Below are 27,584 nucleotides of genomic sequence, written 5' to 3' on the forward strand. Positions count from 1 at the left end.
CATATTGATAAAATTAGGTTTAGTAGACTTAGGGGTAAATGTAGGCTTAGAGAATGTATCATTTGAAACTATAGAACGTATTTGGTCTAGATCAGCTATGGACATCGAAGTGTATCGACTTGAAACTTTTCGTCACTGGAAAAATCCCCACGTTACTAAGGAGCAACTAGCGAAGGCTGGATTCTACTATATTCAGCGGGGCGATGAAGTACGATGTTACAAATGCCACGGCGTATTAGAAGGATGGGAATCAGGAGACGTACCAGAATGGGAACATGCCAGATTCTTTCCACACTGTCCGTCGAGGGATAATTCACCATCGGAAAAAAAGTACATCTCGCTAGAATGGGACATTCCACCGACGCCAAAAGCAACTACGGTCGCTGACAAATACATCTCACCTGTACCTGAAGAAGAAGAAGAAGACGATACTGCTGCTAAACACTACAAATACGTGAGTTAGAACTTTTAATTAAATTAAGTTGCAGGAGATCGTTTCACCCCATTTAAATGCCTGTAAACTTAACTACTTTAATTTGTTTTAATTGTGTAATGTACAAGATAACCATCTAATGGAATATCTGATAGTACCTACTAACATGTAAAACAAAGTTCTAAAATAAAAAATTAAATGTAAATAACTTGTTTTTATTGCCTAGAGATTAGAAAATTAAGGAGTTCTGAAGCGATAAGCAAACGGGTAAAAATCTAATCTCCAGATATCTGCGCGAGGAAAACTAATTTTGGAGAATGGGGATGGGGGAAAGCAGGGATGTACCCAAAAATGGACCAAAATGGACCAAATGTACCCCAAAAACGACCAAAGTCACCATTTTCGGCCCTATGTACCCCATTTCGGACCAAATGTACCCCAAACTGGACCTTTTAGCTTTATTGTAATGTTAAACTCCCATAGAGATTCCCCTAAAAAGAATAATAAACTGGCGGTCCAATTTTGGGTACATTAATTATTTCGGAGAGATAAAACTAATTCTGGCAAACTGCTGCGATTTATAGCGAATGGGGAAAAAGCCAATTTCTAGCGATTGGGTTCGATAGTATGAGAGATAACAATTATGGTTGTTTTTATTGCCTAGAGATGGGGGAAAGCAACTGGTGATTAGAAGGGGTGAACGCAATGGGGGAAAGGAGCTGGTGAACGAGAGATAAAGTATCCAGTGAATGGGGGGTTGGGGGAAAGCAACCCGTGAACGGGAGAATCTGGTGAATAGAAATTCTGGTGATTAGAAATTCTGGTGATTGGAAATTCTGGTGATTGAGAGAGAGGCGCGGGTGGGGGAGGAACGGGATAGGCGCGGGTGAACGGCGGGAGCCAAGCTCTTTGTGTCTATCCGGTGATTGAGAATGAAATTCTCAATCACCGGATAGACACCCTTCTCTCTGGTATAAAACGGAAGGGTTAAATCATGTTTGGGAGGGTGGAGGGTCGAAAACGGAGGGGTTAAATCGTATTCGGGAGGGTGGAGGAGAGAATATGGATTGCTCAAGGTTTCAATGGAGGGTGGAGGGTTGAAAACGCCGGGTTTAAATCGTATTCGGGAGGGTGGAGGGTAGAATATGGAGGGCTATATTTTAATATGGAGGGCTATATTTTAATATGGAGGACGGAGGGTAAAGGCGGAGGGATTATTGCGTAATAGGGAGGATGGACGGGAGAACACGGATGGGCTGGGGTGTGCTTTGTGCTTGTTATGTTCTGATTATGATCTCTAGATGGCGCCATCGCCGCTATTTCTAAACGCCCGTGTACTTACACCTGTGACCCCTAATGCGCGCGAATATCTCATTATTACCTCGCTGTAACAATGCTCGAGGTAAATGTTAATCTCTTTCGTTAATAGCCTTATTAAATCATTAGTTTATGTAATACTGTTTGACTCTCATTTAATTCATTTAGTCACTGTTAAACTCAGGCTCAAGAGTAATTAGATTAACGCAATTATAACAGTGCTCACCTAGATAGTCCATTTTCACAGAGGTTAACAGGGCTTTTTAATAAGGGTGTACAATTTGGCTGAAGGATAGACGTTATGAAGTTGCATTTTTTGATAATTCATGTGATATTGACCAGCAAAAATTGATCTGAATGGCTCAAAGAATGCCTATAACATGTCGCTTTTACATGCTTTTATAACATACTTTTACTTTAGCGTTATGCTTGTTTATACTTCTACATTGGCCCTAACCGAGCCAAATTCACCGGTTAAGTCGTTCAATTAAGTTTTATACGTTTAAATCTGTTTTCCCTATACACTCTTTTACTCGCGTGTTTCCCACCATCAAGGACCCTCCCACGATTTGCTCCACAGGCAGCTGCCATAGACGTACTGCACGTAGCAGTAGAAGGAAAGTGAGGGTGTGGCGTCGATCCCAGGTTCAGGTTTAGGTTCGGGATCGAGATCCGGGATTTAAGGGGTGAAATGGGGGTAAAACCGTCGAAACGTTAATGTATTTAATATATTCCTCGCGACGATTTGTTTTCCCGTATATCAACATATTGTGTCCAGGCCAACTTGTTCATTTATCTACGCTTATCTCGAAAGATACTTGAACGTATATCTTATCAAGTGTTATCGTACGGAATAAGTTGAAATGATGTAAAAATTGATAACCTAGGCGACGCGTGCGCAGATTACCCCGGGGGACGCGGTTAATTTGAATTTAAGAGTGTTTTGACGTCATGGAATATTCGTTGTTAAAGTAGAATGGAAATATTTTTAAACTTCATTTTAATATCATTGTAGTACTTAAATATGCTTGACACTTGAACCAATCTCACGAGTATTTCTTAAAACGAATATCTCGATCGCGTTTTATCGTACGAAATAAGTGGAAATTATGTAAGTTGTATGATACTTGATAACCTAGGCAGGAAGATAGCGCGCGCGTGCGCGGATTACCTGGGAGGCGCGGATTGCCCGGGCGCGCGGTTAATTTGAATTTAAAACATGGATTCCCTCTCCGAAATAATTCATGTACCCAAAATTGGACCGCAAGTTTTTTTCTTTTAGGGGAATCTCTATGAGAGTTTAACATTACAATAAAGCTAATAGGTCCAGTTTGGGGTACTTTTGGTCCGAAATGGGGTACATAGGGCCGAAAATGGTGACTTTGGTCGTTTTAAGGGTACTTTTGGTCTATTTTGGTCCATTTTTGGGTACATCAGAAAAGCAGTTGGAAAAACGAAGAGCCTTATTTTTTTTTCCACCCATCTCCAAACTCCAAAAATTTATTGCTATAATTTATTTATCCCTTCCGTAGGTATAAAATAAGATAAAAACCACTTACCTATATTTTAATAACGGTAAATTAAAAATACTTAATTAGTGTACTAAGTTACGTTTAAAAGAACCTTTTGTAACAATTCCAATATGTAAATATAGGTATAAGGATTGAAAAAATACTTAAAGTGGTTTTACTGATAAACTCTAAAGGAATTTAACTTTAAAGGGTATCTTAGATTATTGTTTTTAATTTTATTCAAGTTGAAAACTTATTAAGAGTCCTTCAAAGTACTATAAAAGGATTTTATTTACGAACTTAATTCATATTTTCTTCAAACTTTCAATTCGCTTTTATTACTATTTAAATACGGTAAAATATAATTCTTATATACACAAATATAGTCAGAAAGATACTATAAAACACAAAAATTAAAATTAAATTAAATTTGTGTGGATAAGATTTGTAAATATCATTTTGAAACTAATAACTTTCACGCTTTATTTAAGTCAAGCCAATAAAAACAATTACCTATATTTTAAATACGGTAAAATATAAATACATTTCCGATATGTAAATAGGTAGAATAACACTATGAAAAGTTCCTTTTTCTTCTTTTAATACGACAACACACAACTCTGATACGCAAATATATAAAGAAAATAAAAAACAATTTACTCTACGTTCGATACGTTAAAATACATTTCCGATACACAAATATAGATAAAGAAATACTATAAAATGTAAAAAGGTAGAAAAATACTACACATTAACCATTATGAATTTAAGCTTACAACATCCTTCACGTATAGAGCATAACATATATGTTCAGAGTTAACTTGTTTCCTCGTTATCTTTATCGCATGTGTTTTAAATAGCGTATGGAATAAGTTAAGAATGTACTGAAATGGTGTATGTTTACACCTCGTAGAATAAAGAGTAAAACATATGTTCAGAGTCGGCTTGATTACTAAAGCGAATAACACAGAGACGTTTCCGGTGTAGTCACGTAGGAAGAAAAATACTACAACACTCTCTATACTCTACATTCAACACGTTAAAATATACTTCCGAAATGCCAATATAGGTAGTAAAATACTACAAAATCTCTATACTTTACCTTCAATACGTTAAATTACATTCCAATATGTAAATATAGGAGGAAAAATACTACAAAAGCCTCTTTTCTTGGCGTTCAATATGTTAAAATAGATTTCTGAAATGCAAATGTAGGTAGTAAATACTACAAAATCTCTATACTCTACCTTCAATACGTTAAATTACATTCCAATATGTAAATATAGGTAGTAAATACTACAAAAGCCTCTTTTCTTGGCGTTCAATATGTTAAAATAGATTTATGAAATGCAAATATAGGTAGTAAATACTACAAAAGTCTCTTTTCTTGGCGTTCAATATGTTAAAATAGATTTCTGAAATGCAAATATAGGTAGTAATTACTACAAAAGTCTCTTACTCTACGTTCAATACGTTAAATTAATGATATGCCTCCGATCGAATCGTTCATTTTTTCCTATTTAAATATACGCATTTAAATTTGTGTTCGGCAGTCGATTAATTTTTATCCACAAATTTTCCGATTTATTTAAAAAACGTTGGTAAAAAGAATATCATTTTAACTTATTTAATTGTGTTTTTTACCCAACCAAGCATTTATTTGAATAAAAGTGGTATTTATTTCAATAACCAATAGTTAAATAAAAATTGTTAAATGTTTAAATAATCGAAAGTGAACAAGCCTATTTTTTAAATAAAACAAACAGACTTTAGAGTTGATAAGATTTGTAAATATCATTTGAAACTAATAATTTTCACGCTTTATTTAAGTCAAGCAATTACATTTTTAAAAATGAAAGAAGTTAAACAATATAAAAATTTGTAAATATTGTAAATATTTTTAGGTAATAAAGAAATTAAGAAATGTTTTAATTAAAATATCTTTCATTTTCTACTACATTTTTAAAAATGAAAGAAGTTTAACAATATAATTATTCTAATATAATTTCCAAATCAGGTATTATTTAAAGTACAAATGCATAATTTAGTGAAGCAATTCTTATTTAAATACTTTTATTTAATTAATTTGTGTATCTGGAATGTATTAATTGAAAAATAAGTGGGTTTTACTATTTATCACGGTTTTATATATATATATATATTGGAATTGTTACAAAAGGTTCTTTTAAACGTAACTTAGTACATTAATTTATTTTGGAAGTTCAAAACGTATTAAGAGCCCTTCAGAGTACTATAAAAGGATTTCATTTACAAACTAAATTAATATTTTCTTCAAACTTTCAATTCGTTATAATTTGAATTTAAATGAAAACATCATGGATTATAGGTGCGTAATCTACTATTAGACCGAACTAATTAAAAAAATACTTAAAGTAAGTGGTTTTACTGATAAACTCTAAAGGAATTTTGGAATTTTCTAGAATAGCAAAGTAAAACTAAAACGTAAACCAAGTTTAAAACGAAACTAATAACTGGGAGAAAGGTTGAAGTAAGTAATTTTTTTGATTTTTCGTTTTTTAATTTTTGAGTTCCCTATATTATTATAAACTAAATTAAATATAATTTTTGAAAATTTGCGATAAAAGATCTGCTCCTTCGTGTTTTATATATTTAAAAACTCGAGATTTTAATGAATTGTTTTCAAAGCATGAAAAATATAGCAGATCCTTTGATTTTAATTGTAGTTAGTAGTTACTTAAAAAAAAGTCGCTAGCTGACTTGGAGCTGGTGTAGTTAAATTTTAAAAATGTGTATTTTAAATTTTGTTTGTAAAAGATTTTTTTGAAAAAGTTTAGTATTATAGTTTAAATTTATTAAATAAAATAAAATATAAATTATACATTTGGTTTAGTATTTTACTATTGCAAGTAAAATTAATAGTAATTTCAATTACTTTTTTAGTTTTTTTTAATCCGTTCGGTCTAATAGTAGATTACGCACCTATAATCCATGATGTTTTCATTTAAATTCAAATTATAACGAATTGAAAGTTTGAAGAAAATATTAATTTAGTTTGTAAATGAAATCCTTTTATAGTACTCTGAAGGGCTATTCATACGTTTTGAACTTCCAAAATAATTTAATGTACTAAGTTACGTTTAAAAGAACCTTTTGTAACAATTCCAATATATATATATATAAAAAACCGTGATAAATAGTAAAACCCACTTATTTTTCAATTAATACATTTCAGATACACAAATTAATTAAATAAAAGTATTTAAATAAAAATTGCTTCACTAAATTATGCATTTGTACTTTAAATAATACCTGATTTTGAAATTATATTAGAATAATTATATTGTTAAACTTCTTTCATTTTTAAAAATGTAGTAGAAAATGAAAGATATTTTAATTAAAACATTTCTTAATTTCTTTATTACCTAAAAATATTTACAATATTTACAAATTTTTATATTGTTTAACTTCTTTCATTTTTAAAAATGTAATTGCTTGACTTAAATAAAGCGTGAAAATTATTAGTTTCAAATGATATTTACAAATCTTATCAACTCTAAAGTCCATTTTTCAGGTATTAGTAAGTATTTCATACAAACTAACTTCTAAAATATGGATTTAGTTCGTAAATAAAATTCTTTTAAATTACTTTGAAGGACTCTTTATACGTTTTGAACTTGAATAATATTAAAAACAATAATCTAAGATACCCTTTAAAGTTAAATTCCTTTAGTTTATCAGTAAAACCACTTACTTTAAGTATTTTTTAATCCGTTCGGTCTAATAGTAGATTACGTACCTATAATCCATGATGTTTTCATTTAAATTCAAATTATAACGAATTGAAAGTTTGAAGAAAATATTAATTTAGTTTGTAAATGAAATACTTTTATAGTACTCTGAAGGGCTATTAATACGTTTTGAACTTCCAAAATAACTTTTTGTAACAATTCCAATATATATATATATATATATATATATATATATATATATATATATATATAAAACCGTGATAAATAGTAAAACCCACTTATTTTTCAATAAATACATTTCAGATACACAAATTAATTAAATAAAAGTATTTAAATAAGAAAATGAAAGATATTTTAATTAAAACATTTCTTAATTTCTTTATTACCTAAAAATATTTACAATATTTACAAATTTTTATATTGTTTAACTTCTTTCATTTTTAAAAATGTAATTGCTTGACTTAAATAAAGCGTGAAAATTATTAGTTTCAAATGATATTTACAAATCTTATCAACTCTAAAGTCTGTTTGTTTTATTTAAAAAATAGGCTTGTTCACTTTCGATTATTTAAACATTTAACAATTTTTATTTAACTATTGGTTATTTAAATAAATACCACTTTTATTCAAATAAATGCTTGGTTGGGTAAAAAACACAATTAAATAAGTTAAAATGATATTCTTTTTACCAACATTTTTTAAATAAATCGGAAAATTTGTGGATAATAATTAATCGACTGCCGAACACTAAAAGCAATTCTAATTTAAATGCGTATATTTAAATAGGAAAAAATGAACGATTCGATCGGAGGCATATCATTAATTTAACGTATTGAACGTAGAGTAAGAGGCTTTTGTAGTAATTACTACCTATATTTGCATTTCAGAAATCTATTTTAACATATTGAACGCCAAGAAAAGAGGCTTTTGTAGTATTTACTACCTATATTTGCATCTCAGAAATCTATTTTAACATATTGAACGCCAAGAAAAGAGGCTTTTGTAGTATTTACTACCTATATTTACATATTGGAATGTAATTTAACGTATTGAAGGTAGAGTATAGAGATTTTGTAGTATTTACTACCTACATTTGCATTTCAGAAATCTATTTTAACATATTGAACGCCAAGAAAAGAGGCTTTTGTAGTATTTTTCCTCCTATATTTACATATTGGAATGTAATTTAACGTATTGAAGGTAAAGTATAGAGATTTTGTAGTATTTTACTACCTATATTGGCATTTCGGAAGTATATTTTAACGTGTTGAATGTAGAGTATAGAGAGTGTTGTAGTATTTTTCTTCCTACGTGACTACACCGGAAACGTCTCTGTGTTATTCGCTTTAGTAATCAAGCCGACTCTGAACATATGTTTTACTCTTTATTCTACGAGGTTTAAACATACACCATTCCAGTACATTCTTAACTTATTCCATAGGCTATTTAAAACACATGCGATAAAGATAACGAGGAAACAAGTTAACTCTGAACATATATGTTATGCTCTATACGTGAAGGATGTTGTAAGCTTAAATTCATAATGGTTAATGTGTAGTATTTTTCTACCTTTTTACATTTTGTAGTATTTCTTTATCTATATTTGTGTATCGGAAATGTATTTTAACGTATCGAACGTAGAGTAAATTTTTTTTTATATTTTCTTTATATATTTGCGTATCAGACTTGTGTGTTGTCGTATTAAAAGAAGAAAAAGGAACTTTTCATAGTGTTATTCTACCTATTTACATATCGGAAATGTACTTATATTTTACCGTATTTAAAATATATGTAATTGTTTTTATTGGCTTGACTTAAATAAAGCGTGAAAGTTATTAGTTTCAAAATGATATTTACAAATCTTATCCACACAAATTTAATTTAATTTTAATTTTTGTGTTTTATAGTATCTTTCTGACTATATTTGTGTATATAAGAATTATATTTTACCGTATTTAAATAGTAATAAAAGCGAATTGAAAGTTTGAAGAAAATATGAATTAAGTTCGTAAATAAAATCCTTTTATAGTACTTTGAAGGACTCTTAATACGTTTTCAACTTGAATAAAATTAAAAACAATAATCTAAGATACCCTTTAAAGTTAAATTCCTTTAGAGTTTATCAGTAAAACCACTTTAAGTATTTTTTTCAATCCTTATACCTATATTTACATATTGGAATTGTTACAAAAGGTTCTTTTAAACGTAACTTAGTACACTAATTAAGTATTTTTAATTTACCGTAATTAAAATATAGGTAAGTGGTTTTTATCTTATTTTATACCTACGGAAGGGATAAATAAATTATAGCAATAAATTTTTGGAGTTTGGAGATGGGTGGAAAAAAAATAAGGCTCTTCGTTTTTCCAACTGCATTTCTGATGTACCCAAAAATGGACCAAAATAGACCAAAAGTACCCTTAAAACGACCAAAGTCACCATTTTCGGCCCTATGTACCCCATTTCGGACCAAAAGTACCCCAAACTGGACCTATTAGCTTTATTGTAATGTTAAACTCCCATAGAGATTCCCCTAAAAGAAAAATATTTGCGGTCCAATTTTGGGTACATGAATTATTTCGGAGAGGGAATCCATGTTTTAAATTCAAATTAACCGCGCGCCCGGGCAATCCGCGCCTCCCAGGTAATCCGCGCACGCGCGCGCTATCTTCCTGCCTAGGTTATCAAGTATCATACAACTTACATAATTTCCACTTATTTCGTACGATAAAACGCGATCGAGATATTCGTTTTAAGAAATACTCGTGAGATTGGTTCAAGTGTCAAGCATATTTAAGTACTACAATGATATTAAAATGAAGTTTAAAAATATTTCCATTCTACTTTAACAACGAATATTCCATGACGTCAAAACACTCTTAAATTCAAATTAACCGCGTCCCCCGGGGTAATCTGCGCACGCGTCGCCTAGGTTATCAATTTTTACATCATTTCAACTTATTCCGTACGATAACACTTGATAAGATATACGTTCAAGTATCTTTCGAGATAAGCGTAGATAAATGAACAAGTTGGCCTGGACACAATATGTTGATATACGGGAAAACAAATCGTCGCGAGGAATATATTAAATACATTAACGTTTCGACGGTTTTACCCCCATTTCACCCCTTAAATCCCGGATCTCGATCCCGAACCTAAACCTGAACCTGGGATCGACGCCACACCCTCACTTTCCTTCTACTGCTACGTGCAGTACGTCTATGGCAGCTGCCTGTGGAGCAAATCGTGGGAGGGTCCTTGATGGTGGGAAACACGCGAGTAAAAGAGTGTATAGGGAAAACAGATTTAAACGTATAAAACTTAATTGAACGACTTAACCGGTGAATTTGGCTCGGTTAGGGCCAATGTAGAAGTATAAACAAGCATAACGCTAAAGTAAAAGTATGTTATAAAAGCATGTAAAAGCGACATGTTATAGGCATTCTTTGAGCCATTCAGATCAATTTTTGCTGGTCAATAACACATGAATTATCAAAAAATGCAACTTCATAACGTCTATCCTTCAGCCAAATTGTACACCCTTATTAAAAAGCCCTGTTAACCTCTGTGAAAATGGACTATCTAGGTGAGCACTGTTATAATTGCGTTAATCTAATTACTCTTGAGCCTGAGTTTAACAGTGACTAAATGAATTAAATGAGAGTCAAACAGTATTACATAAACTAATGATTTAATAAGGCTATTAACGAAAGAGATTAACATTTACCTCGAGCATTGTTACAGCGAGGTAATAATGAGATATTCGCGCGCATTAGGGGTCACAGGTGTAAATACACGGGCGTTTAGAAATAGCGGCGATGGCGCCATCTAGAGATCATAATCAGAACATAACAAGCACAAAGCACACCCCAGCCCATCCGTGTTCTCCCGTCCATCCTCCCTATTACGCAATAATCCCTCCGCCTTTACCCTCCGTCCTCCATATTAAAATATAGCCCTCCATATTAAAATATAGCCCTCCATATTCTACCCTCCACCCTCCCGAATACGATTTAAACCCGGCGTTTTCTACCCTCCACCCTCCATTGAAACCTTGAGCAATCCATATTCTCTCCTCCACCCTCCCGAATACGATTTAACCCCTCCGTTTTCGACCCTCCACCCTCCCAAACATGATTTAACCCTTCCGTTTTATACCCTCAACCCTCCTCAATAAAATGCAGCCCCTCCATTTTCTGACCTCCGCCCTCTATTCTTATTACAAGAGGGATGGCTTCTACCCTCTAACCTCCGACATATATCGGAGGGTTTTCAATTCCCTCCGGGACTCCGGAGTGTCCCTCCGGAGTTTTGCCCATGTATGATGAATACAATATCTGTGGATATTGTTTATTGAACTTTGTTTTTTAATTTTTGTGAACTTGTTTTTATTTCGTCGGGAATTGAACCGGGAGCGCGGTTTTAGGACTTTGATTCGTTGCCGCTGTGTTATTGATTCCCTTTACGTTGTGGTATAAATCTGTAATATATTATTCAATGACGTTGTTAAACTCTTTTATTGGGATCGACGCCACACCCTCACTTTCCTTCTACTCGTAGCTTTACCGTGGAAAGTTCCTTCCCCCAAAACCCGTTCTCTCGCGTGTAGCACGGTAATGGCGACTCCCATGAAATACGCGCGTAAAAGAATCTATAGTCAATTGCAGGCTAAGAAAGACAAAATATATAGTACAATCGGCGCAAGGATGCCTCATATCGTTTCCGGTCATTCCACCGCGTTAAATTTGAAATTAGCCATTTTACGGTCAAATTCAAATTTTGCTCTTTTCATCGTCTTTTAGCGTCATCTAGAAACCAAAATTGGAATCTTTATTTTTAAATTTCATAATTGTGGGGGCGAGCAAATTTAAAAGATAAGGCATTCCTATCATTCTTAAATTTAAAATAGTATGTAGAAATATTTAATTTTGTAAATTTATTTCTCCGACTTACCAGTTAAATTGGCAGTTTCTTTTAAAATAGTTACCACGCTTTCTTGGGGCTAATGTTGTCTTAAACGTTTAAAATTATGTATTTCTCTTTACTTCTTAACAATAAACCTTAATCATGCTTTTTATAATAACCTCTTGGGCTATTTAAAATATTTGGAGCTTCCAATATCGAACTTTCTTTAACAAAATAATTCGGCTGTATTCAGTAATTAATCTCATGACAACATGAAATTAAAAAACAGATTCCAATTTCTGTTCCTAGATGGCGCGAAAAGACGATGAAAATCACGAAATTTGAAATCAGACAAAATATTTTTGTTCCAAATGGTTCCAAAGCGACGCATTTAACTAAATTTCATTAAATTTCAACCATTTTAGTAAATTTAGGCAACATCGTGTGATTTGTGGAATTTCAAAAAAGCAGTGAAATTTCAATCGCAATTTCATAATTTTACTGAGATTTAGCATTATTTACTTGATTTTAGTTAATTACAAAGTTTTGAAACAATTTGGAGCAAAAACAATTTTGTCTGAATTTTTTAAAAATTTCAAAGAGGGGGGGGGGGGGGAACCCATACATTCTGTTGATTTCCCATGTAAAATCCCCTATGAAATTTTTGTTGTTGAAAATGTTTTTGGTTGCCATGGTGAAAAACCCGCACTCCGGCCAGTAAGACAAACATTTCTTGGTTACCCTTCGTAATGGTAATTCAAAGACTACCGTGTACTGTATCAGTCACTTATTTTGTCAAGGGCTCTTGGACTATTCGTGTTACGCCTTGTAATGTGTAAAGTTTACGAACGGAGATGTTCTCTCACCGTGTTCGTTAAAAAAAGTGCCTTAAATACAGCTTAAAGGCCTAGAATAGTAACAAAGTTTTCTCGTGCGCGAATTTCAACCGCTCCCATCCTACTCATGCCAACCTTTTGACCACAGACAGCTTGACTACCTTTAGTTGCAGTATGGTCTCTTGCCAAAAAAAATTGGCATGTGTAGGACGCGCACGAGAAAATGTAGTCTGTTCTCGGCCCTTAAGCCATTATTTATAAAACGCTTACTCCTTAATGTAGTAAACGTCAAACCGACCAATTGAACTGTGTGTTTGGAAGAACTACAATATACACTTTAGGTTTTAGTAGAAATCAATTGAAGATTAACTCGTAATAACGAAGTGCAGATCTACTCTCTCGAGGGTGGAGGGTGGAGGGCAAATCTTAGCTTTGGAGGGCATAGGATGGATCTTCGCTCCGGAGGGTGGAGGGGAATTTGACGGAGTGTATTTCTAGACTCTGGAGGAAAGAGGTATGATTGACGGAGTGCGTATCTTCGCTCTGGAGGGTGGAGGGGTGGAGGATGGAGGGCAGATTTAGCTACGGAGGGCGGAGGGATATATGACGGAGTGTAGCTCTACTCACTGGAGTACTGAGGGTATTAGACGGAGTGTAGATCTACCCTCTGGAGGGCGGAGGGGTAGAGGATGGAGGGCAGAAGGGCAGATATTAGTTATGGAGGGCGGATGGATGAATGAAGGAGAACGTACGTTCACTCCGGAGGGCCGAGGGATGGAGGGTGGCGGGCAGCTATTTTGCCCATGTGTGGTATTCAACCGTTTAGTAAAAAAATCCGCCGTATCATAATGGTTCCTTTAATTTAACGTTGTTCCTAAGGAAGTCAATGGCTCGGCGGTGAACTATCCGCATAGTAACAATGCGACCCGAGTTCAATTCCTGATCGCGATCAAATTTTACATTAAAATACTTAAATATTTAATTAAATATAAGATTAATATAATTTATAAATATTTAATTAAATATAAGATTAATATAATTTATAAATATTTAATTAAATATAAGATTAATATAATTTATAAATATTTAATTAAATATAAGATTAATATAATTTATAAATAATTAATTAAATATAGGATTAATATAATTTATAAATATTTAATTAAATATAAGATTAATATAATTTATAAATATTTAATTAAATATAGGATTAATATAATTTATAAATATTTAATTAAATATAAGATTAATATAATTTATAAATATTTAATTAAATATAAGATTAATATAATTTACAAATATTTAATTAAATATAAGATTAATATAATTTATAAATATTTAATTAAATATAAGATTAATATAATTTATAAATATTTAATTAAATATAGGATTAATATAATTTATAAATATTTAATTAAATATAAGATTAATATAATTTATAAATATTTAATTAAATATAGGATTAATATAATTTATAAATATTTAATTAAATATAAGATTAATATAATTTATAAATATTTAATTAAATATAAGATTAATATAATTTATAAATATTTAATTAAATATAAGATTAATATAATTTATAAATATTTAATTAAATATAAGATTAATATAATTTATAATTATTTAATTAAATATAAGATTAATATAATTTATAATTATTTAATTAAATATAATATTAATATAATTTATAAATATTTAATTAAATATAAGATTAATATAATTTATAAATATTTAATTAAATATAAGATTAATATAATTTATAAATATTTAATTAAATATAAGATTAATATAATTTATAATTATTTAATTAAATATAAGATTAATATAATTTATAAATATTTAATTAAATATAAAATTAATATAATTTATAATTATTTAATTAAATATAAGATTAATATAATTTATAAATATTTAATTAAATATAAGATTAATATAATTTATAAATATTTAATTAAATATAAGATTAATATAATTTATAAATATTTAATTAAATATAAGATTAATATAATTTATAAATATTTAATTAAATATAAGATTAATATAATTTATAAATATTTAATTAAATATAAGATAATTATAATTTATAAATATTTAATTAAATATAAGATTAATATAATTTATAGATATTTAATTAAATATAAGATTAATATAATTTATAAATATTTAATTAAATATAAGATTATTATAATTTATAAATATTTAATTAAATATAAGATTAATATATTTTATAAATATAAGATTAATATAAGATTAATATAATTTATAAATATTTAATTAAATATAAGATTAAAATAATTTATAAATATTTAATTAAATATAAGATTAAAATAATTTATAAATATTTAATTAAATATAAGATTAATATAATTTATAAATATTTAATTAAATATAAGATTAATATAATTTATAAATATTTAATTACATATAAGATTAATATAATTTATAAATATTTAATTAAATATAAGATTAATATAATTTATAAATATTTAATTACATATAAGATTAATATAATTTATAAATATTTAATTAAATATAAGATTAATATAATTTATAAATATTTAATTAATAATAAGATTAATATAATTTATAAATATTTATTTAAATATAAGATAATTATAATTTATAAATATTTAAATCAATATAAGATTAATATAATTTATAAATATTTAATTATATATAAGATTAATATAATTTATAAATATTTAATTAAATATAAGATTAATATAATTAATAAATATTTAATTAAATATAAGATTAATATAATTAGTAAATATTTAATTAAATATAAGATTAATATAATTTATAAATATTTAATTACATATAAGATTAATATAATTTATAAATATTTAATTAAATATAAGATTAATATAATTTATAAATATTTAATTAAATATAAGATTAATATAATTTATTAATATTTAAAATGATGTAGTAAAAATTGTAGTACCTAACGTTATAACTTCGTAAAGGACATTCGCCAAAGCTGTTTTCGAAAAACACCGCGGCTTAGCAAGCGTCGGTGGCTCAGTGGTTAGAGTAAATCTCATGCACGCAGCAGACCCGGGTTCGATTCCCGGCCGGCGCCAATGAATCGCAAGTCGGTACCAAGATGAATACCGTGAACAAATGGTGGAAACCCTGCCCTTGGGCGTTGGGAGGTTTCCAGAACACTCAGCACTTGGTCCAAAAGTCTATAAGATAAAGTTGTAGAGAAAACGCCCGTACTTACACAACAAACACATACACGATAGACTCAACACCCGCAACCGTCATAACACAAACTCAACATTCACACCCTACACGTAAATATTGCAATAACGAAATATCCAATCAAACTGAGTTAAAACTGTCGCGACGGTGAACGTTAACGAAAAAAACCATCCAAATCAAATCCAACCGCAAATTAATCCGTTAATGCTCTCCGTCGCACGGTGGTATTCGACTGCGTTACCTAATTCCTAGCAACTGAGAACGCAGAGATTTCCAGAAACTGCGTACGCAATGATTAACCTTTGTACGGAGAAACTGCGTACGCATTGATTAACCTTTGCGCGGAACGCATTCGCAGGACAGACAGACAGACTGACACGGTGATTGTATAACCCCTCCTCGGAGAGTTAAAAATATATTATCACAGTTTATTTAACGGTCAAAATTTTCAAGTTCCATTTCACCATAGCTTTAAATATTAGATTACCGTTAAGTAACATAAAACACTAATTTGACCTTTAATTTTACGGCCAAAATTGTATACGTTCATATGGCTGTAAATTTTTGGGTTAAATTACCGTTCGGTTATGGTTATTTCTTAGAGTGTGATTGTTTTGTAACTGAGCATTTATTTAAGCAGGGTCTTCGAATTTCCTGGGTGGTTACTACTAGATTTGAAAAATATTTGACACGACAAATTAGCTAAATTTTGTTAAAATGCTGTAACACTAAGTCTTTATACAACCAACCTGATTAGATTTTGGTATTTATCTGTTGTGAAACCCCATAACCAATTGAAATGTTAGAGATTAAATCTTTCTTTTATCACAAAACCCCTAAAATTTGGAGTGAAAAAACCAGCAGTTGATAGACCGCTTTTCGAATATAGGCTCCGCAGTTGATAGACAAGTGAGATTCACGACCGCTTTTCGAATCTAAGCTCCGCAGTTGTTAGACAAGTGAGATTCACGACTGCTCTTCGAATCTAAGCTCCACAGTTGATAGACAGGTGAAATTCACGACCGCTCTTCGAATCTAAGCTCCGCAGTTGATAGACAAGTGAGATTCACGACCGCTCTTCGAATCTAAGCTCCGCAGTTGATAGACAAGTGAGATTCACGACCGCTCTTCGAATCTAAGCTCCGCAGTTGATAGACAAGTGAGATTCACGACCGATTTTCGAATATAGGCTCCGCAGTTGATAGACAAGTGAGATTCACGACCGCTTTTCGAATCTAAGCTCCGCAGTTGTTAGACAAGTAAGATTCACGACTGCTCTTCGAATCTAAGCTCCACAGTTGATAGACAGGTGAGATTCACGACCGCTCTTCGAATCTAAGCTCCGCAGTTGATAGACAAGTGAGATTCACGACCGCTCTTCGAATCTAAGCTCCGCAGTTGATAGACAAGTGAGATTCTCGCGAAACTTTCAGGCCGACTACCTTCGTTACTGTGGGAGCGTTTTCTTATTTAAAAAAATGAATTCAAAATCTGAACAAAGAATATATGAGCAGCACCCTATCCGCCACTTGATTCCGGAAGAAAAGCCAGGCTTCTACACTTTTCCCCTATTACCCGCGCGAATTGAACCTAATATTGCAAGCTGTACAATTAATTGGGAAATAAATGTTACGTACTTCAAACTGGATTCAACGTAAAAACATGACACTGAATTCGAAAAAATCCTTTAACGAATGCTTATCCGGGAATATAGCCACGGAAGAGCGTTCATGGACAAAATGGTCGATTCAAGAGAAACACGGTCAAGCGCTTTAAAACGTGAAAGGAAGTATTGATCTTATTCAATTGCAATCCTTTCACCAGGATGAGGGTATGGCTTCCCATTTCTCACTGTTAAGAAAAACCCGTGAAAGCTCTTATTGCGGGTAAATTCTTCATTATGATATTCTTATGGATAAGGTCGACGCGTCAATACAGAATATGGTATGGTTATTACATTCTTATGGTAAGGTCAATGCGTCGAGGGTAATCCTTAGATGTAACTCTTTGTTTTATTGGCGTCGAGGGTAATCCTTAGATGTAACTCTTTGTTTTGTTGGCGTCGAGGGTAATCCTTAGATGTTACTCTTTATTTTGTTGGCATCCTTATCTTTGTTTTTGTTTTATTTGTTTGGTAATCTTTATCTCAACCACAGTGTTGGAAATAGAATTAAAATTGTGGAAATTTTTTGTCTGTAATTTGTTTAATGGCTGATGTGGCAAATAGGGGACAACTATTCGTATTCTGAAACAATTCAAATATACTCTGATCCAGATTAAAGACCTGATTATTTTTGGTCTATTCTTGCTAATTGAAGAAAGTAGTTGAAAAATTGTCATCTACCTACATTATTCCTTTATTAGCCATTATTGCCCCCACAACAATCGAGGGGCAGATCACTAATTCACTATCATGATTATTAGAACACCCTCCAAAGAGTAAATCAGGATTAAATGCATTAAATCGTGAATGAAATGATTAATTCGTTATTGAAATGATTAAATATTGATTGAAATGATTAAATCGTGATTGAAATGATTAAATCGTGATTGAAATGATTAAATCTTGATTGAAATGATTAAATCGTTATTGAAATGATTAAATCGTGATTTAAATTATTAAATCTTGATTGAAATGATTAAATCTTGATTGAAATGATTAAATCATGATTTAAATTATTAAATCTTGATTGAAATGATTAAATCCTGGTTGAAATTATTAAATCGTGATTGAAATGACTACATCCCGATTGAAATGATTAAATTGTGATTAAATTTTTAATCGTATTATCATTATTATTAAGACACCCTGCTCCTCGACTACAATTCGCTTTTTACCATATTTCCAACTTTTTACCATAATTGTTTCCCGCGCAAGCACTAGAAAAAGGACTGAAAAATTAAAAATAAAAACATGATTGGCCAGATACGGAAGAGAAGAAGCTACTTGGTTTCAAGCAGTTTTGTCAAACGCCGATGCAGTCCTTTTTTCTTTTTTCATTTTAGTTTAATAACTTTCGTCCTATTTATTGATAAATGAAGTGGATACTCAACTTAGCCCATACCTTCAGAAACACAACTCTTATTTCTAATAGTCAGTTTTAGGTTCTGATGAATCATTTTGCAAAGATAAGTGTTAATTTTAAGTTTTAAAGCGATAAAGCTGTGAATTAGTCTTGGCAACGGTGCTAAGGTCTGGCGGCGGAGATTTCTTACGCGTGGTTCTATGTTTAACAAGACGTACGACGGTCGGAATACACACAATCCTTCTAATGTGTTAAGTTTGTTTGAGCAACCTGCAACGCCGGTATCACAACCAATATTGTATTTAAACTTATTTGTTACGTCTAGTCATACTTTGAAAGCATCGAAGATTCCTTCGATCAGTGTCACTCTTATTTTTATTTCTGCATATCACACTTATTTGTTACTACTAGTCAGCCGTTGAGTGTCATACTTATTTTTTTCTGGTTATATGACCAAGACTAGTTCGATCAGTTTCATACTTATTTGTTACTTCTGATCACACTTATTTGTTACGTTGAGTGTCAGACTTATTATTTCTGGTCATACTCCGAAGACTAGGTCGATCAGAGTCATACTTAATTGTTACTTCTGGTCATACGTGGAAAGCGCGGCGCACTCTGAACGGCCTTGAAAAACGCTAGAGGGAAACGCGGATTTACAATGTTGGAAATTGCGGGGGTCCGTATACGTTGCGCAAAAAACCTTACTTAGAATTTAAATTAAAGAACGTATTTGCAACTCTAGGTTATATGTAAACCACAGCTACTCAAAAATATAACTTTCATGAAAATTGGACTTAAATTAAGGAACTGTATGTAGATTTTTAGGCGAAAATATAAAACCACGAAAATTGAGTTCCCGTAAATTACCCTGAAAACTATACTTAAATGTAATATTTACTGATATAACCGAAGTTGTAGGTCCGCTGAATTCTAACCTATCCATTAATTTTTTTAAGTTATCGGACTTAATTTTAAATAAAATATCTACCACACAAAGCGAAACCACCGAAAATAGTAAATTGGGCAAATGCCCAACTTCTTGGGAACCGATTTGAAAACTTTATGAAAGGCTATAAATGGCGATGTATGTACATTCGAACGAGATATCATTGACTCTTCTAGCCCTAGGCCTCTAACCGTTGAAGAGATATGCGCGACGTATTAGTACGTGAGACTAATACACACAAATCCTTAGGATTGTGTGTTAAAACGTTCGAGCACGGCTTGTGCGTAATCATAATGCATTTCGCGAAATTTATTTCAGAAATTTATAGTTGAGGACGTAGCCACTATGAGGTGCAGATTTTGAATACCTACCTCTTAATAACGGGTATACGTATTTGATCGTCAACAATTCGTCTTAGACATTTGCTTATGGGAACCTTATGATAGGCTTATGCCCATACCTAACGAGGAGTGTACCCGAGGAGTTAATCACCGATTTTGATGAAACTAGGGTGTATGTAGACCTTATGTTAACATGAAAATTCACCAAGGGAAAAGTTACGCTGGGCCTCCGTTTTTTTATGGCAACCAAAAACGTTTTTGGCCCCTCAAAACGAAAAAAGCATATGATTTTCTCGGTACCAGTGAAGATTTTCAAAAATTCGGAAAAAATTAAGTTTACTCAAATTCACCAATTGGGGCAACGCGCGTATTAGAAAGGAAAATGAGATTTTAGAAAGTACATGTAGGTTGTAATTCTAAGCGATATTAATACTTTTCACGAATTTTGTCATCAGTGAATTATAAATATGACTTGTTTATTTAAAAGCTAGTGTCATAACTTTTCATCCATTGGTTCGTTCACAATGTTAAAGTAGACGGTTTAATCTACCGCGTATTTTGAAACGGAAAAACCCGATTACTATCTTAAATGAGGGCGAACGCTAATTGTAATACGAAACAAATAACAAAATACATGTACGTAGGATTTTTGGCGATAAATGGACTTATTAATATTTTAGAGAATCTACGTATAGAAAAGGTCAAGCTCTTTTGGTAGGTCAATCGTATATTGAACGTTAGGGAAACACTGGACGAAGACAGCTCAGTAGTTCAAGGGCAATGCATACGAGAGACGTCGGTGACTAAAAAAGTCTACGATATAACAATTAATGTAAGAAATTTAATTTAAATTTTCATATAATTTCTATAAAATAATACTCTAGGTTGTACAAGATAGAAGTATTTAAAATATCATCGATCTCTCCCTAAATGTATATCTAGGCATACGCGTGAACTTTGAGCCCGCCTATTTCGAAAATAAAACGATATATATCTTAAAGGCTTTCTTTTGTGTTTCTTTTAAATTCATTTATTACGGAAAAATGTTAATCAAATATTTTTTCTAAAAACGATTTGTTAATTTACTTTAAATCATCGCTACATTTACATTAGTGTCAATGGCAATTGTAGTTTATTTTTAAACAAGTTACTCGCGAGCTCGCCCGTAGAGGCGCTGCGCGTCAATCGCTCGTACTCTATATTTAAAAAATATATATTGCATTTCTGATCTGGTGGTCACTATAATTGCAATATACCGTATAGTTAATTAATTTAATTTATATTAATCTCCCAAGTAGGGTATCATTTAAAAAGTTAATTTTAATTTTAAGTTGAAGTTTGTTAGTTGGACGTTTAAAAGATATCGTTTAGTTTCGTTTAAAGTTCATTTTGTCTCGACACGTATCCTGCTTTACCTCAATTTCGAAGACATTTTAAATGAGGCTTAGTTTTAATGGTGCCACATTAGTATTGCTCCTTGGAGAATAGAACTTATCTATTATAAGTTCTATTCTCCAAGATTGCTCTACACCGAAATGGAGATAAAATAAATCACACGAATAAACTTCGATATGGTTGGGACAATACATTGCAACCGAAGTATATGTTATCCAAAAGTTTAAGGTACGTGCGGGCTAGGTTAGGCTTCGATAGCCGCTGGTCCTGCGGCAGCGTATCAAACCCTAATCTATCCAACAATACAATAAAGAATTTTCTTCATTTGTCCAAACAATAAAGACATTTATATCCATGTCGATGGAGAGCTTTAACTGAATTGTGTCCGTTTTTGTTACTGTTCCTTCTCTACATAAATAAATAGTACTAAATAACTACAACTATCGTACTATATAGTAATTATTTCTGAAATCGACAGGGTTTGTTGCTCGATAGTGGCGGATTTCAACCTTCACTTTTTTTGTGGGTTTATATAGCACTCGTATGGAAATGTATGAAGCACGCGGGCCCTAATTGAAAAATTTCAAAATTTATGAACTTTTCAAATTTGACTTTTTTGAATAGATTTTGCGCACTGTCTTCATATTATATTGAATATCTCAATTGGTATTGGTTTTTTAAATACGAAATTTGGTATCCCAGGCTAAAAGGACCATCTAAAGGCGATATTGAGGTCAATTTTTTTTATAGATGTTATAGTTTTTGCAATATGAGCTCATTTGGGGGGTAGTACTTGATGTTTGATTCAGAAAAAGGGTCAACTGGAAATTCATTAAATATTTTAGCTAAAAGCCTACTTATAGAGAGAAAATATTCGTTAAAATAAAATTGATGGTATCTCGATTATTAAGGTCAAAATATTTTTTTTTTAATTTTAAGGTTTATTCATTTTCACACAAAATATTGCTAATAAATTAAACACAAGGTAGGACTTATCATTTATTTACACAAAAAGGGTGTGCTCCAAAATTGATGAAATTTTATATTAAACATCTTGGCGCACGTATATTGCTTACCGAAAAATGTTGTGGAGGTGAAATAAAAATTACTGAAAAATTATTAAAGGTGAAACAATACATTCAATAAATATTTTTTTAAGATAGTAAAAAACTAAAGTTTTTTTTTTGAGAAAACCGATAAGACTTTCTTCGAACATTCTTCATCAAAATAATAGTGTCTTCCCCTAGGGCACGTTGGACGTTTAACCTCGCACAGAATTTGACTCTTTGGAATATAGTGTTCGTCTTTTCTATTTGGCCAAAAATAGGAACTTTGAAACCCATCGGGGTGAAAAAATTGCACCAGAGACACTTCGTATTCTTCATTGGTTTCCAGAATTAACCCAAAATATAACTTATCGTCTAAAGTAGTCGCGACATACTGCCCAGGGAGGAAGTCTGGTCGTACATCTGATTCGAAGATTTCATCGGAAACCTGAACTATAACACGGAATTCATCGCCAGAGAGACGTGATATTTTTTGTTCTGTTTTACTAATTGGAATGAAAGAGTGATGGCGACGTGTTCCTTGAACAGTTTTAGCCTTCTCCATTCGGGTTTTAATTTTTTCTGCATGTAAATCGATGTCAGCTTTTGAAACGAAAAATAATGTCATTCCCGTTATATTTTTATTAGGATCTGTTCGGTGACAGCTTTTTGTAAACTTGCACGAGCAGCCAGTCGTTTCAGAGTTCCTCCTACAACGTCACAAGCGCTTTTACCATGACTGGTGGCGAAAAAGTTCCATTCAGCTTTGATGTGGAAATCCTCTTCGTGGTAGCAGAGGTTTAGGAAGTTCTTGTAGTTTTTATATTGCGCAGCGCATCCATCACTGAAGTAGTGAATCTTTCGAAGTTGTGGAAGAACATTTTTTAAATAGATAATTAATTGCAGTGCGACATGAAGAAACCGTACGCATATTTCCATAAATCGTAATATTAGGCTTATCTAATAAAATATACATGTAGCGCGTGACAACAGCTCGGGCGCGAAGATTATCGTAAAATTTCATCAATTTTGGAGCACAGCCTTTTTGTGTAAATAAATGATAAGTCCTACCTTGTGTTTAATTTATTAGCAATATTTTGTGTGAAAATGAATAAACCTTAAAATTTAAAAAAATTATTTTGACCTTAATAATCGAGATACCATCAATTTTATTTTAACGTATATTTTCTCTCTATAAGTAGGCTTTTAGCTAAAATATTTAATGAATTTCCAGTTGACCCTTTTTCTGAATCAAACATCATACATTTCCATACGAGTGCTATATAAACCCACAAAAAAAGTTTGGTTGAAATCCGCCACTATCGAGCAACAAACCCTGTCGATTTCAGAAATAATATAGTATTTGGAAAAATATCAATTTATGTAATAAAATATTTTCAGTGTAATTTGAAAGTGTAAAGGTGGTAGAGACGATTCGGGCTGACTATTTTTAGGCCCGGCCCGAAAAGGAATAAATTAATTTGGCTTAATCCGACCCGACCCGACCCGAAAAAAAAACAAAATAAATTTTACCCGACCCGAATCAACCCGGCCCGATCCGACTGAAATAATAGAACCATTAAATGCTTGCCATGTTGCCAATGCCGATGCCATCGGTAAATTCTACAAAATTTTCCCACAGATATATCTATAAGGTCAATCAACAGAAAATAATATTCCATCAGTAGCCCATTCGGAATTTTTAAGAAGGGCTTAAGTCAATTCGAGGGACAGTCGGCGTACGCATTGTTGTGATGTTTGAATTAGTACCAATTCAATATGAATAATTCAGCGCTATTGAAATCAACTTTTTTATCTCCTACCTAGGAATCTTCAACTGAAATTTCTACCATTAATTCCACGGCACTTAAGCAGCTAGTCGCCACTGTCGCTGTATCAATTTGGGCTCTACGGGTGCAACTATTGGCCACTACGTGGTGCCCAAATAGGGGTGGTTCATGAGTGGTCTCGATATCCTTAGCGGCGGGGATTGTGTATACTTAACTGTCCGTGACAACGTTAGAAAGGCTAGAAGGCGAAAACGTTATGGGAAGGTATTTCTTAAAGCTTGGAAATCTGTATGAACTTGTTTAAGTGAACCATTCTATATTCGATTTAAAGGGAAAACTAATGTACCCCCGCTTTGAATTCAATTCTTCAAAGTAAGAAAGTTCCTGTTGGTTATAATTTTTGAGGACAGGTGCCCATTTGTTGTCCGTTGCACCGTTAAGGATGGAAATGAAAATGATACCGCAATCCATAAGTGATATCATGCGCTCGCCAAAGCTGAGGCAATTTTGGGCATTTGGGCCCATTAATTGGAAGTAAGCTGTTTCTCAAACCATTACGGATAGAATGGAAAATGGAGAACTAATTACCATTTTCAAGGTATACAAAAATGTCCAAAAATGTAACTAAAGTAAATTTTTGTTAAAAAAATAATTATCTTCAATTTTAAATTTACTTGCACGTTTAGATTTTTTTGGAAAAATGGTGAAATACAACAAATTGTTTATTTTAATAGGGGAATTTTCGGGCCGATAGTTGGCGAAAATCCCGGCGGTTGGATGGAAACAGTCGAATATCGGAAGTAAAACTAAAATAAGCAATCCCCGAGTTACGATGTCCGACGAATCAGACGTTCTTGATAATCAATTACTCAAAATAGAAAATTTTACCTCTACACGGTTTTCTAAACGAAAACTTTTACCGGGTAGAGTCGGGTCGGGCCGAAACTTCCTGCTCTACCCGATTTAAAATGAGCAGGACCCGACCGGTCCCAATTTCTTTTAACGAAAAAAAGACAGGCCCTCAAAAAACATTTTTTTTTGGGCCGGGCTCGAAACGGGTTCGGGTCGGGCCGACTAAATCAGGTACCCGACTCGTCTCTAGTATGTGGGGTGGCGGAGTGGTTAGTATACTTTCGCCTGGTAGCAAGAGGAACCGAGTTCGATCTCAGCTTGTGGCACTGAGTGTAAACTCGGAACAACTCCTTCTGCGTTGAGTTTGCAAGTTATCTTTCCACGGGTTAAACAGGTTTTACCCGACAACTTCGGTTTCCTATTTCCATAAAACTGGTAGGGGTTCACGATAATAGTAAATATAGGGAGCTGTCGGTTCGCGTGACATGAAGGGATTGTCACCACCCTCGTACGCAATTTAACCTAGCCACCTGAATTAAGGCAATAAAAGTCGCTAGATGACTTGGGCCTAGGGTGGTAAATTACGCTATTAGTTATTTTAATTATTTTTTATTACGTTTAAGGGAAGCTCCAAATTTAATATTCAAACTGTACACCCCCTAAAATCGGAAACGCTAAGTTTACGTAATAATCATCAGTGAACTAAAAAAACCACCCTTGGGAAATTAGGGCTCGGGTCACCATTAGCGTTATTTAAAGCATTACATGCTACAATTCGTAAAAGATTTCAAACAGAACGAGGAAAGAATGAGTATAGCGGTTACCCGGGAGAAGAGTAGGCCTATATGAAAAACAAAGCGCATTCTAGCCTTTGGCGGTACTATTAAGGGATACGTAATTGACTTCTAGTCGGTTTTAGTGATGAAAATGGAGCCTATCAATCCTATGGTAATACTGTGAAGTTAGCGTGTTGTCGATCCTGTTCAACTTGGTATTATGTGATTAATAATGTATTATTTTTAAGGTCCGTTATTGAGTATTCACATTTCACTCTTATACGGTTCAATAGACCGTCGTCTTGATTGATGGCTATTGTTTATTATAATTATTATAATTATAACTAGAAGTTTTATTTATTTATTACGAGAGTGGGATTTGCCTTACACTTTATAGCGTTAAATTATTAAGGCTTTAAATTTTAGCATGGCAGATTTGACATATTAATAATGGTGTCACAGGTAAAATATTTCAATGTCAAAAAAGCGCAATTAGATAAATGGCCAAAGTTTAAAGACCATTTTTTATATAACCTTACATCATAAGGTCTTTAAATTTAAAAATATAAAATTCATGTTCACAGCTTTGAAAGATGTAATATTTTTTGTGTTATTTTATGAAGATTATAATTAATTGTCATTATAGAAGTAGCAGTTCATCAATTTGATATTTTAGGCCATGTTGGAACAAATCGCCGCCGTTAAAACAAAACCACGTATCTTTTAGAAAAATGGATTTTTTAATTTTGCAGGGACTTGTGAAATCGCGTGTTAGGTTTTTAAAGGTGAGTTAATTTTATAGTTAAATAATTTCGTTTCAATATTGACTCTTTATGAGGATTTTAATTTTAAAATATTTTGCTAAAGGGGAATTTATAGAGATACGTGATTTTGCGTCATGAAGTGAGATAGGAGCTGAAAATAAGCGAGATACGTGCTTTTGCGTGAAATAATAATAATAATAAAACGTTTAAATGTTTTATCTATTTAAAAAAATAAATCCAATTGCAACTTATTAATGTTTTTAATGTTATAAACGTAAATTGGGGTGTAGAATCTAAATATGCCAATTTTGACAGAACCACGTATCTCAAGTTACGTGGTTTTGTTTTAACGGCGACGAAATGTGATTATTACATTTTAGAGTCATTCCTCGTGAAATCATATTTAGTTATTACAACAACTTTAACAATAACACAAGTTTGTTTATTTTAAACAATGTTTGGATTTTCTAAATCTTTCAGAATTTATTGGTTCTATAAAATGATATAAATTAATATTGGTCCAAGGTTATTAATATTTCTGTAAAGATTATATAGTGAAGCACTTTTTAAGACAAAACATTTCTTAATACTTATAGTTAGGATTGGTGGTCCTTATTTTAATTTTTTCTTAAACATTGAAGTTTAATAAATCACTAAATTATCTATAGAAGTTTCATTTCAAATCAAGGAATACCT

The 27,584-nt window shown here is 31.9% G+C and overlaps 1 protein-coding gene across 1 annotated transcript in view; it reads right to left on the bottom strand.

The window, feature by feature from the left end:
• Positions 1-27,584, bottom strand: part of LOC149933526 (nose resistant to fluoxetine protein 6-like) — a 144,877-nt gene that overhangs the window by 47,171 nt on the left and 70,122 nt on the right. The window lies entirely within an intron of this gene.

The sequence above is a fragment of the Leiobunum rupestre genome, chromosome 8 (assembly GCF_980474605.1).
Source record: "Leiobunum rupestre chromosome 8, qqLeiRupe1.1.hap1, whole genome shotgun sequence".
Lineage (NCBI taxonomy): Eukaryota > Metazoa > Arthropoda > Arachnida > Opiliones > Sclerosomatidae > Leiobunum > Leiobunum rupestre.